Source organism: Sturnira hondurensis, unplaced genomic scaffold (assembly GCF_014824575.4).
Source record: "Sturnira hondurensis isolate 20B ecotype Veracruz unplaced genomic scaffold, ASM1482457v3 Scaffold0018728, whole genome shotgun sequence".
Classification (NCBI taxonomy): domain Eukaryota; kingdom Metazoa; phylum Chordata; class Mammalia; order Chiroptera; family Phyllostomidae; genus Sturnira; species Sturnira hondurensis.
Window position 1 is genome coordinate 17,270,061 of NW_028091359.1, and position 13,456 is coordinate 17,283,516.

Below are 13,456 nucleotides of genomic sequence, written 5' to 3' on the forward strand. Positions count from 1 at the left end.
ATCTTTTCCCTCTTCTGGACTCATTTCTAGGCATTATCCTCCGAGTTTTTAGGATGTGAACAATAGTAGAAATGAACAAGGGTAGAAGGGCATGAGGACTAGATAAGAAGTGAGCCTCTAGGCTAGGGAAAGGCTGCCTTTAGCAATCTGATCTCTTCAAACCTGGAGGATAATCCAAGTGCTGGGAGCTTGGTTGTTCCCAGGTGAAATTATTAGGTTTTTAAGTCCAAAAGTTCTGCCCACCAGTACTTGGTTTTAGCCTCAAATGACTTTTGTTTAAGCCTTTCTTGAAGGGTTTAATCTGGAAAATAAAAGTGGGTGGTGGCTGAGGAAACAAGGTAAGCATAAATAGTAATATTTGTCTGGGGAATTGTTATTCTGAGCTGTTATTCTGAGAAATAGGACACTGTTTCTCTTGCCATTTAACAGATGTAATAAAAGATGTTCTTCATTTCAGTCATAATTTCAATCCTAAAACCTTGGTCAAACCAGTTAATTCTTCCTAAAGCTTAATCTCTGTATCAGAAAAACAATCTGCCTTTAGTTCTTTATTGAAAATTGAAGGAAGTAAAGTATGTTACAACCTCTGATTCTCTGCTTGGTGATGGTGATAATAATGGTAGTAGTGCTACTGTTAATAACAGTTAACATTTATTGAGAATGTTCTACGTGCCAGGCAGAGTTCCGAGGTGCTCTGTAAGTTAACAGCCATTTGCTGAATCTCTGTTCACCATTACATCCATATGAAAGATCAGTGAATTGTCAAATGTCTTACATCCTCTTAGGCTGTTATGACAATGTATTGGGTTGCCAAAAAGTCTGTTTAGTTTTTTCCATAAAATAAAAGATACGTTTTTCATTTTCACCGATAACTTTATTAACTTGGATATTTTCAGTATGTCAGCTATCTCCTGCTATTGGTTTCTAGTGAGTAGAGGCCAGGGGTGCTGCTAAACATCTTCTAATGCATAAGACAACCCCACAGCAAAAAATTATTTGGCCAAAATGTCAAAAGTACCAAGAAACTTCACAAACCACTTCTGACACATTCAGTCACAGCACCTTCTCCATATACTGTACAAATGTTTATTTGATTTTCAGTTGCATTTTTATCTTTCTTGAAATAATAAAGCATAATATGCCAAAATGTTGCATATTTTCTTCCATCTTCAATATTAAAATGGCTACATAAAAATTCACGAGTTTTGATGGGGGTTTTTTTAGTGCATGCTCATATGACAACTGTCACAATACAATCTAACAAGATTGTTTTGAATGAAGTTAAAGACAACTAAGCACTCCTAGAGCCATTATATGGAAAAAACTAAACAAACTATTTGGCCAACCCAGCATATACACTGGGTGGCTTAAACAACAGACATCAGCTCATCACATTTCCAGAGGCTGGGCAGTCTAAGATCAGGGTGCCAGCATGGACAGGTTCTTGGTGAGGGCTCTCTTCCTGGCTTGCAGGTGACAGTCTTCTTACTGTATTCTCACATAGGAGAGGGGAGAAAACTCTGGTTTCTTCCTCTTCTTATAAAAACATGAATTCCACCATGGGGGCCCCACCCTCGTGACTTTATCTAAACCATCACATCGAAGGGTAAGGCTTCAATACATGAATTTTCAGGGACATAACTATTCAGTCCATAACACCATTCTAGAAATCAGTTCTCCATCCTGGCTGCACATTAATCATCTGGGGACCTTTTATTTTTATTGTTTTAGGATTTTATTTATTTCTTTTCAGAGAGATGGGAAGTGAAGGAGCTAGAGAAAAAGAGAAAAATCAGTTGGTTGCCTCTCACAGGTAACCTAACTTGGATGGAATCCACAGTCTAGGTATGTGATCTGCCCGGGAATCGAACTGGTGACCTTTAGGTTATGGGACTCACACATTGATTAGGGCAGCACCCAATTTTCTTTACATGCAGTTATGCCTGTAAAGTCCTACCAGTCAGCCTAGTGATCTCTGAGTTCACCCAATTTTCACTTCGTTCCTGGGTTACTATTTTTCCATATGGAAAAAAATCAAAATGGAAACTTCTCTGAAGATTTCTCTGGCTTTGGAAGAAAAGATCTGGGGCATGGTTAACACAGCACTTGCCTTGTCCCTGAGTCCTATCAGGGCTCTTATTAGTAGTTTCTGGGACAAACTCTCAACTTCTTTTAGAAATGTTCTCTAGGATTTTTAATTTGATTATTACATATATATCAGCATATCAGTGTATATCACTGCATTAAGGGCTGTGCTTGGTGGTGGGGTTTTAAAGAAGAAAACAAATCCTTCATTCCTAAAGTATTCACTCTCCAGGGTCAGAGACCCACATAAATAACACAGATAAAATGTGGAAACTTTTATATAGAAGTATTGTGAAAGGCTTTGGGAATGCTTATAAGGGAGCAACTAATTATAAGTTATTAGGGAAGCTCTGGCTGGTGTGGCTCAGTGGACTGAGCAACGGCCTGCAAACCAAAAGGTCGCTGGTTCAATTCCCAGCTGGGGCATATTTCTGGGTTTCGGGCCAAGTGCCCAATTGGGGGCATGTGAGAGGCAACCAACAGATGTTTCTCTCCCTCTCTTTCTTCCTCCTTTCCCCCTCTCTAAAAACAAATAAATAAAATCTTCAGCCCTACTGGTGTGGCTCAGTGGATTGAGTGCTGACCTACAAACCAACGGTTGCTGGTTCAATCAGTCAGGACACATGCCCGGGTTGCAGGCCAGGTCCCTGGTTGGGGGGGTGCAAGAAACAACCAATTGATGTATGTCTCACACACTGATGTTTCTCTCCCTCTCGTTCTCCCTCCCTTTCTCCCTCCCCTCGCCTCCCCTCTCTCTAATGTCTCCCCTCTTTCTCTAGTGTCACTGAAATATAGGGCATTTAAGGAAATTACAGAGAATGGGCATAGGATGGCAATTTCTGGTCAGATTTTAAGAAGGTAGAGATTAGAGGAGATAATTTAAAGAAAGTGGTAAAGCTTTGAAACAGCCACTTCACAGAATGAGTGAGTTTGCTGGAAATGATGATATCAGCTACCATTTATGAGCACTTACTATGTGCTAGGCACTCTGCTAAATGCAGAATATACATTGATGAACTAAGCAGCTGTGGTTCCTGCCTTCATGGAACCTCTAGTCTAGTAGGAAAGACAGATGACTGGTATATTTTAAAAATATATAACATCATCTTTGGGATACAAGCCATGAAGAAACAAATGCTACTGGGAGAAAGAATAATGATTAGGGATGAAGCCCAGGCTGGAAAAGAGGGATAGCCTCAGACCAAGACTTGAAAGATGAGAAGTAGATCTTGACAAGAGCAGAGAGAGGAAACCTTTTGCTAAAGAATTATGTCAAGAGAGAGTTATGCATGTTCCAGGAATTACAAGGAGGCCAGTGTGGCTGGAGCCCAGCGGGTGAGATTGGCATGAGATGAGAGTAGATGTGGGTAGAGGGTAACATCATTCAGGGCATCTTCTAGGCCCCTGTAAGGAATCTGAATTATGTTCTTAGAACAATGGGAAGTTGTGGGCTGGTTTTAAGCAGGGGAATAACATGACTGAATTGTGTTTTAACATCACTTTAGTTACTAAATGGGGAGTGGGTTTTGTAGGGCAATCAGGAGGTATATGGAGATTTTTAAAGGAGTAGTGTGCTTCTGTCAAATGAAATACTGAAGGAAAGTAAGAGCAGAGTGTTTGGGTGAAGAGAACGGTGAGGTCGGTTCAGGTTTTGTTGACTTTGAGGGTGCTAACACTAGTTATTTCTCCCATGGCTCCAAGTTGGACTGAGATAAGTAGATCTGTAGAGTCAGCATAGAGAATTAGAGAGAATATGAATAGCTAATTTGAGGATAACGAAGGTCAGAGAAGTAATAACAAGACTGGAGTCCAGAGAAACCAAGATACTTTCTCGGCCAGAGCTACTTTTATAGGGTTGTCAGACACCTTACATCATCCTGTCAGAGATATTGCACCCACATCTGGACTGGAGCTTAGGACGGGTGTCTAACCAGCCCATTGAGACTCAGTTTGCAGCCCATAGCAGGGAGTTAATTAGTGTTCATTGAATGAATAAGATAGCAGGGATAGTTGAAAGTATGGGAATGGATGGACTCACTAAGGGAGAAAATAGAGAGAGAAGGAAAAGGGAACTGTTATGAACAGTTAACTTCTGATTGAAATGATCTGATATAAACTGAATAATGTGACCACAAAGGAAATTTGGGTTAAACTTTGGACAGTTCTAAAACTGGTATTTTTAAAAAATATTTTTGTTTTTTTCACCATTTATTTATTTTATTTATTTTTATTTTTTTTAAGATTTTATTTATTTATCTTTAGAGGGGAAGGGAAGGAGAGAGGGAGAGAAACATCAATGTATGGTTGCCTTTCGGGCATCCCCTGCTGGGAGTTGGCCTGCAGGGAACTGGCCTGCAACCCAGACATGTGCCCTGACTGGCTAAAACTGGTATTTTTAATAAGAATGAGAGAATAGCTATTTCAGAATATGTTTAGCCCTGACTGGTGTGGTTCAGTGGGTTGGGCATCATCCTGCAGACGAAAGGTCACTGATTGGATTCCAGTCAGGGCGCAGGCCTGGGCTGTGGGCCAGGTCCCTGGTTGGGGATGTGAGAGGCAACCACACATTGATGTTTCTCTCTCACATCGATGTTTCTCTCCATCTCCTTGTTCCTTCCTCTTTCTCTAAAAATAAGTAAAAAGAAAATATTTTTAAATATATGGTTAATTTCTGCCTCTATGCCAGAAGAGATTTTAAAGAATAGATAGAGAGCCTACTAGGTAAATAGGATCCCAAACACTTAGTGACATAATTTCACTTAGATTGATATTTTACACACAGGTCTCACCAGAACCAACCAGGAGTTTTGAAACAATAGGATGTTGAATAAAATGGCATTTAGCCATTAGGAAATTTTTTCTTGTACAAAATGGCTAACTAGGGTCTCTATAAAGACTGTAATTAAAAGGAAGTAAAAACAAATTCTTGGCCCTGGCTGGTATAGCTCAGTGGATTGAGCATGGACCTGCGAAGCAAAGGGTCACCAGTTTGATTCCCAGTCAGGGCACACGCCTGGGTTACAGGCCAGGTCCCCAGTAGGGGACACATGAGAGGCAACCACACATTGATATTTCTCTCCCACTCTTTCTCTTTCCTTTCCCTCTCTCTAAAAATAAATAAATAAAATATTTAAAAAAAAACAAATTGTTGGAGGACTTCTGGTTAAGATGATGGCAGAGGCAGACATGTCTTGCATCTTCAAACAACCACATCAAAATTATAACTAAAATATAAAACACCCATCACTCAGAACCATCAGAAATTGAGTTGAATGGAAGTCTGACAACTACAGAATTAAAGAAACCATATCCATTCAGACTGGTAGGAGGGGCTGATCCCCACCCACATGTGGTGGATAAAAATTCGGAAGGGATATCTCAGGAGTGAGGAGTCTCAACCCCACAACAGGCTCCCCAGCCCAGGGTTCCAAGGCCAGGAAGATAAGTCCCCAAAACTTCCTGCTGAAAAAACCAGTGTGGATTGAGTTGGTGGGAGAAATTTCTGGAGCCCCAAGCAGTTCCTCTTAAAGATCCCATACAGACTCACCTACTCAGATGCACTCTCTCTGAGCTGTAGCACCAGGGAGGACTTAAAAGGCACCAGCGACATAGTGGAGGAAAATGAAGTGTCTGGCATAAGAGGAGTAGAGGCCATTGTCCCTTTTCTAAGCTCTACCCCCCTCCCCTCACCCTGTCCACCTCTGCCCCAACCACAGAGCTGGCAAGCTACTGCCATATTTGAGACTCCATCAATCTGGCTACACTGTTTGACCTGCCTTAGAGATCCCCAGAGACTCCACCCCACCCAATTTACAGGCCCACCCAAGCTGCTTTTCCGTATGAAGGGCTGGTGTACAAGTCCTAAGTCCTCTCAAACAAGCAATAGCTGGCTTCAGTGAGCTCCAGGTCCAGCACTAGCAGCAACCAGCCTAGATTCACAGCTTGGCTGCCTGGGAATCTTCAAACCCAGCACAAGTAGCAGCCATCTCACATTGCTTTATACCTCAAGAAGCATGGCCCCGGGGAAAACACTGGTGGAAGCTGACCTTGGCCTGCACCACTCAGGAAACCCCAGGGCCAGCACACCCAGTGGACAGCTACGGACCAGGTCAGAGCACCACCATCCTGCCCTTGCACAGCTGATCCTCCACGGAGGGCGGAGATTGATGATCAGTGGTTACAGCCAGTCCTCACAGCTGACTGGCCTGGGTAAATCCCTCTCATTGATCTGCCAACAGCAACCAAGGCTCTACTACAAAAAGAGAGTGTACTCAGTCCACACAAAGGGTGCATCTCAAGTACCCAGCTTGGGTGGTAAGGGAGGCTGTGCCACCAAACCCTACAGGACACCTACTACATTAGGCCATACTACCAAGACAAGGAGTCAAAGCAACTCTACCTAATATATAGAAACAAGCATAGGGAGACAAAGAAATATGGCCCAAATGAAAGGACATATCAAAACTTCAGAAAAAGAGCTAAGCAAAATGAAGATAAGCAATCTATCAGATACAGAGTTCAAAACACTGTTTATAAGGATGCTCATGGAACTTAGTGAGGATCTCAGCAGCATAGAGAAGAAAACAAAGGATACACTAATGCAAATAAAGAACAATTTACAGGAAAACAACAGTAGAGTGGATGAAGCTGAGAATCAAATCAATGATTTGGAACATAAGGAAGCAAAAACCAACCAATCAAGAACTACAAAAAGAAAAAAGTATAAAAAAATGAAGATAGTATAAGCAGCCTCTGGGACAACTTCAATAGGTCCAACATTTTCATCATAGACGTGCCAGAAGGAGAAGAGAAAGAGCAAGGAACTAGAAACCTATTTGGAAAACATAATAAAACTTCTCTAAATTGGTGAAGGAAATAATCATGCAAGACCAGGAAGCACACAGGGTCCCAAACACAATGGATGCAAAGAGACCCACTCTAAGACACATCATAACTAAAATGCCAAAGGTTAAAGATAAAAAGAGAGTCTTAAAAACAGCAAAAGAGCCTTGGCTGATGTGGGTCAGTGGGTTGAGCACCAGACCACAAAGCAAAGGGTTACTGGTTCAACTCCCAGTGAGGGCATGTGCCTGGGTTTCGGGCCAGGTCCCCAGTGCAGGGCATGTGAGAGGCAGCCACACATTGATGTTTCTCTCCCTCTCTTTCTCTCTCCCTTTCCCTCTCTCCAAAAATAAATAAATCTTTAAAAAAGCAAAAGGGGAGTTTCCACAAGAAGCTTTGCAGGCTAGGAGGGATTGGCAATATTCAAAGTCATGAAAGCAGGAACCTACAGCCAAGATTGCTCTACCTAGCAAAACTATCATTTAGAATCGAAGGGCAGCCTGGCTGGTGTAGCTCAGTGGACTGAATGCTGGCCTGTAAACCACAGCATCACTGATTTGATTCCTGGTCTGGGCACAGGTTGATTCAATTCCCAGGTCGGGTTCACGGCCAGGTCCCCAGTAGGGGGTGCGTAAGAGGCAACCATGCATTGATGTTTCTCTCCCTCTCTTCCCTCTCTCTAAAAATAAATAAATGTTTTTTTAAATTTTTAAATAAAAAAAAGAATTGAAGGGCAGGTAAAGAGCTTCCCAGACAAGAAAAAACTAAAGGAGTTCATCATCACCAAACCATTATTATATAAAATGTTAAAGGGACTTACTTAAGAGAAAGAAGACCAAAACTATGAACAATAAAATGGCAAAAATACATATCTATCAACAGTTGACTCTAAAAACTAAGAAGCAAACAAGAAGAACAGAGACAGAATCATGGATACAGAGAGCATTTCGATGGTTGCCAGATGGGAAAGGGGATGTGAGGAAATGGGTGAAGAGGGGATTAAGAAGTACAAATAGTTAAGGAACAATTATAGAGGACACATGGACAAAAACTAAGGAGGGTGGAAATGGGAGGGAGGTGGGGAGCACTGGGGGGGCTGGGATGGGAGTAAAAGACAGAAAACTGTACTTGAACAACAATTAAAATAAAATTAAAAAAGATAACTAATATTAAAGAAAAAAAGAAGTGCAAATGGGTAGTCACAGAATAGCCATGGGGATGTAAAGTACAGTATAGGAAATGGAGTAGCCAAAGAACTTATATGCATACATGCCCATGGACAGGAATAAGGTGTGGGGGTTGCCTGAGAGAGTGGAGGATTCGTGGTGGAGGGAGATAAGGGGAAAAGATCAGGACAACTGTAATAGCATAATAAAAATATTTTTAAAAACCAAATTATTTGCTTATAGTTTCAGTGGGTTTAATTATTTTTTAAAAGACTTTATTTATTTATCCCCAGAGAGCAGGGAAGAGGGAGAAAGTGCAGGAGAGAAACATTGATGTGCAGGAGATACATCAATAGGTTGTCTCTCCCCCACACCCACTGGGAATACAGCCCACAACCCAGATGTGTACCCTGACTGGAAATCAAACCAGCAACCCTTCGTTTCACAGGCTGGTCCTCAATCCACTGAGCCACACCAGCCAGGGCCAATGAGTTTAATTAAAATGCATTTATATGGATGAACCAGCCCATTCCATGTGTAATATGTATCTAGTGAATTTGTATTTAGAGTTCTAGCAAACAAATTCAAAGATACTAGATATTTTTCTGCCTTTCTATAGGAGAAACAGTATAACCTAATTATTAAGATCAAGGACCTTAACATTAGACCTGATTTTGTTTGATTCTTGCTCAGGCACTTCCTAGCCTTGTGCAAATTACTCAAGCTCTCTAGGCCTAGTTTTCTTGTCAGTGCTACATAGAATATGAAAAAACTTACTTTAGAGGATTATCATTAAAGTTAAATGAAAAATTAAGGCATTTAGGCTAGTGCCTTCTAGGCAATGTCTGACACATTCCACTGCAGAAAGACACAATAGAAACAGCATATCCAGCACTTACTATTTGCCAGCTACTGTGCTTAAGTACTGTAAGTAGATTATCTCATTGAATCCTTTCAGACAGGTACTATCTCTTATCCTAATTTTGCTCCTGAGGAAAATGAGGTTAAAGAAATCCCAGTAATCAAGAGCCATACAAATGCCTCGTTAGCATAACCAGCCACTGGTGTGCACATGTAATTTGATGCAAACATATGCATACATACAAATGCAAGGATATTCACAAGCCCATTGTTGCCAGTACCACATTTCCTAGCACTTTGATCTGGAATTAGTGGTGCTGGAATTAGTGGCATTAGTGGAAATGGCTGGAGTATCATCCAATCAACCAGCGTTCACCCTTTAATGAAAAGGGTGTGTTTTGCAAAGTGCGTAACTGTCTCTAACTTGCCCTAGGACTTTGAATAAGTCATTTAACTAAGTCTCTGGGCCTCAATTTCCTCATCTGCGAAATGAGGGGGCTGGTTCTGTTCTCGAATCCTGTGAATCTAAGCAGCCCTCATGCCTTGTATAGGCAGTTCTATACAAACACTCTCACCCCCATGGCAACGGCCACTCTGCCCTCGGCAGCACTGGTATGCTGCTCCACTCCAGCCAGCAGTACTATTTCCATCGCAACAAATTCCTGAGTGAATAGAGGTTTTGAATGGGGGAGGGGTCTGTCGGTCAGAAATCTTACAGCCCCCCCGCCTTAAAAGAAATTCTGGAATAAATGTCTGTGGGTGATGTGTATGTGCTAAATCAGAAAAAAAAAAAAACCCACGCTTTTAGCAGGTAGAAGAGTCGTGTTAGCTGAGATGAAATTCAAAGGGTGTTTGTGCCACTAGTGCTGAGTCAATGGAGGAGACTGTGGTCCAAGTTCATTAGCATTGGTGAGGATGCCTAAGGAACATCGCCAGAGGGTGTTTAAATCAACCTGGAATTTTGAGAAGGGAATCCACTATTTACTTCCAACTACACAGACTAACAAGACACTCTTATTACGATGGACATTACCAGAGCTCCATGTTAGAAGCACAAGGACTCTTGGGCAAAGCGACAAGGATGAAGGCAAGAGAGAAAGAGGACATCTCTTTCCAAGGAAAGCAGGAGATGTTCTTGAAAAGGCTCCCCAATATATGCCCTACTCTCAGTATTCAAGCCTTGGAAAAGCTGTTTTCTTAGTCTGTTGCTGGCAATGATATAATGGCAACGCTGAATTCACTGAGACGAGAACCTACTGCTTTTTCTCCTTCGTGTTGCTTCCTTATACTTGAACCAAGTAGTAGGAAGGCGCACTATTGTTTTATAACTCAGATGTAAATGAAGAGGATGCTCAATAAGATACCAAGTTTAAAAAGAATTGACTTTGTGAGAGGAAGTAGTTCCAAAAAAAATGCAACGTGCACTTCGCTAGATTCCCACCTGAGGGCAGCAGTGCTAGCACCCTGAGAGATCGGCATTGCGAGGGCCCTGGAAAGAGTGTGGGAGAATGGGAACTAGGCTGCTGAGAGTTCTCAGAAGAGGGTCCTCTACAGCCGGAGACAGGGCTGAGTCCTTGGAGCTGAGGGACTCTCAGAATGAATGGGTAGTCTCCGCTGAAGGCCGAGTAACAGAACTAGCTGAGAAATCGAGGAGTTGTAACATTCAGAGCAAATCAAAGCCTTGCAAACCGGAGGAGTAGGAACTCGTTGTTCTTCCTCTTGCCACTAGAGGGTAGAGTATGAAAAGAAGATTGAGCATTCTCAGCCTTTCAAATGGGCTATTCAGCCCCGGAGGAATTCTGAGTTTTAGAGGGATAAATCGTGACCTTGCTAGTATGTGTATCTGGTTAAGCCATTTCCTTGCTTACACATTTTCACTGGCTCCCTAAAGACTCCAGAATAAAGTCTAAGCTGATGAGAACGTCATACAAAGTTCTTTCCGATTTGTCCCTGGTCTTTCTTCCCTCTGCTGGCTACCTGAGCACCTACAAGCCTAGGGGAAGTAGTGAGGTGGAAAGGGCAAGGGTACTGGAGCCAACCACAGGCCAGTCAATCCTCCTAGACTTCCCCTTTCCCATCCTTCCACACTCAGCTCCCCTAACTCCTGTCTATTCTGCCTCGTGGAAGGACTCTGTAACAGGAGGGACCTTGTTCATCTGTATGTATATCCTTAGTGTCAAGCATTCTTAGTGGGAGCTCATTAGATATTTATGGATCAAAGTAACAAATAAATGACACATTCATGTCACTGTCATGCGGAGTCCACCTTGCGACCATGTCTCACCTCGTCTTCAATCGGAACCCAAGGGGTCTCCCTATGTCCCCTCTTTGCTCCCCCTAGCTTCTGTTTTATACTCTACAGCAAGAGTGATCTTTCTGAAATACAAATATACATAAAACCCTTCAATGGTTTCCTGGTGCTCTTAAAACATCCTTCATATGACAGACAAGGTATAAATAACTTAGCAGTTTTCTCACTTGCTAGTTATATCATCATAAGAAAGTTACGAAATCTCATTGTCTTAGTTTCCTCATCTAAAAAATGTGAACAATAATTATTCCTACTTCACAGGTTTGTTGGGAGGATTAAATAAGGTAATTAGTATAACATGCTTAACATAGTGTCCAGGTCTCTGTTAAATAAATGGTACCTCTATGATTATTAGGACCTGAGTTATGTAGCTCCTGCCTGCCTCATGCTATTCCCTCTCATTTTCTGGCATCCTCATTAAGCTATTTTTGGATCCTGGAATGTGCCCTGTTTCTTACTAATTCTACTCCCCTTTCTGGTCCCCATGTAGAGTTTATGTCCTCTAAGAAGCCTTTTTTTTTTTTGACATTCCATGTCTAGCAATGGATACCCAGAGTAGCCTATATAATATCATGACATTGGTCATGCTCTCCTGGCATAGTGACTGGCATTTAGCAGTGCCTCAAAAAACATCCATTTACATACCATAGAATTTCACTTATATGTAGAATCTAAAGAGCAAAATAAACAAACAAAATAGAAACAGACTTAAAGATAAGGGATCAGATTGATGGTCCCCAGAGGGGAGGAGGGCTGGGGAACTGGGTGAAAAAGGTGAATGGACTAAGAACTACAAATTGGTAGTCACAAAATAGTCATGGGGATGTAAAGTACACCCTAGGGAATATAGTCAATAATATTATAATAACTATGTACTGTGCCAGGTGGGTACTTGAAGTACTCGGGGCCCTTTTGGCTCTCTGAGCAGTGCCATGACCTTTGGTAAGAACAAGCACCTTATGAAAGGCAGCAGAAAGGGAGCCAAGCATAAGGTAATTGATCCATTTTCTAAAAAAGATTGGTATGATATGAAAGCATCAGCTATGTTCAATATAAAAAATATTGGGAAAACACTAGTTACAGGAATTCAAGGAACCAAAATCATGTCCAATGCTCTCATGAGTCATGTTTTTGAAGTGAGCCTAGTTGGTCTTCAGAATGATGAAGTTGCACTTAGAAAATTCAGGCTAATTACTGAGGCTATTCAGGGCAAACCCTGACTAACATTCATGGCATGAATATTATCCATCATGGAGGCAAATGTGCTCCTTGGTCAAAAAATGGTAGACTATGGTTGAAGCTCACGGTGATGTCAAGACTACTGAGGGTTATTCACTTTATCTACTTTGTGTTGGTTTCACTAAAAAGTGCAGTGATGGATTAGGAAGATCTCTTATGCTTCGCACCAACGGGCCCGCCAAATCCAGAAAAAAGATGACGGAAATCATGACCCGAGAGGTGCGGACAAGTGGCTTAGAAGAAGTCGTCAGTAAACTGTTTCCAAATAGCATTGGAGAAGACATAGGAAAGCCTTGCCGTTGTATTTACCCACCCCGTAATGTCTTTGTCAGAAGAGTTAAAATGCTGAAGAAGCCCAAGTCTGAACTGAGAAAACTCACGGAGCTTCACGGTGAAGGGAGGGGCCCTGCAAACGTTGCTGGGGGCGAGACAGATGCTGCTGTGGAACAAACTGACGGATGAGAGCCCCCAGTCCAAGAATGTGTTTAAAATTCAAACTTAATGGTGACAAATAAAAAACCCTATTTGTGGGAAAAAATAGAAAAAAAGATAGAGGAGACCACTCTGTAAAGTACATGATTGTCTAACCGCCATGCTGTACCCCTGAAACAACTATAAATAATATTGTAGATAAACTTTGATGGAAAAGGAAAACTAAAATAAAGAATAAACACATATATGCATGTATTGCTGTTGAATCAACTCTAGACCCACTGTACTTCCTTTTCCTCATTCTTTTCTTTCTTTTTAAGATTTTGTTTACTTATTTTCAGAGAGAGGGAAAGGGAGGGAGCAAGAAGAGGAGAGAACATTGATGTGTGAGAGAAACATCGATTGGTTGTCTCTTGCACCCCCCCAACCAGGGACCTGGCCCACAGCCCAGGCATGTGGCCTGACTGGGAATCGAACGAGCAACTTTTTGGTTTGCAGGATGACATCCAACCCATTGAGC

The 13,456-nt window shown here is 41.8% G+C and overlaps 2 pseudogenes; one reads left to right on the forward strand and one right to left on the reverse strand.

Annotated features, from left to right (window-relative positions):
• Nucleotides 1-9,604, reverse strand: part of LOC119003586 (disks large-associated protein 4-like) — a 37,597-nt pseudogene extending 27,993 nt beyond the window's left edge.
• Nucleotides 9,605-12,197: 2,593 nt separating this feature from the next.
• LOC119003682 (40S ribosomal protein S3a-like) lies at nt 12,198-12,993 on the forward strand (annotated as a pseudogene).
• The last annotated feature ends 463 nt before the right edge of the window (nt 12,994-13,456 follow it).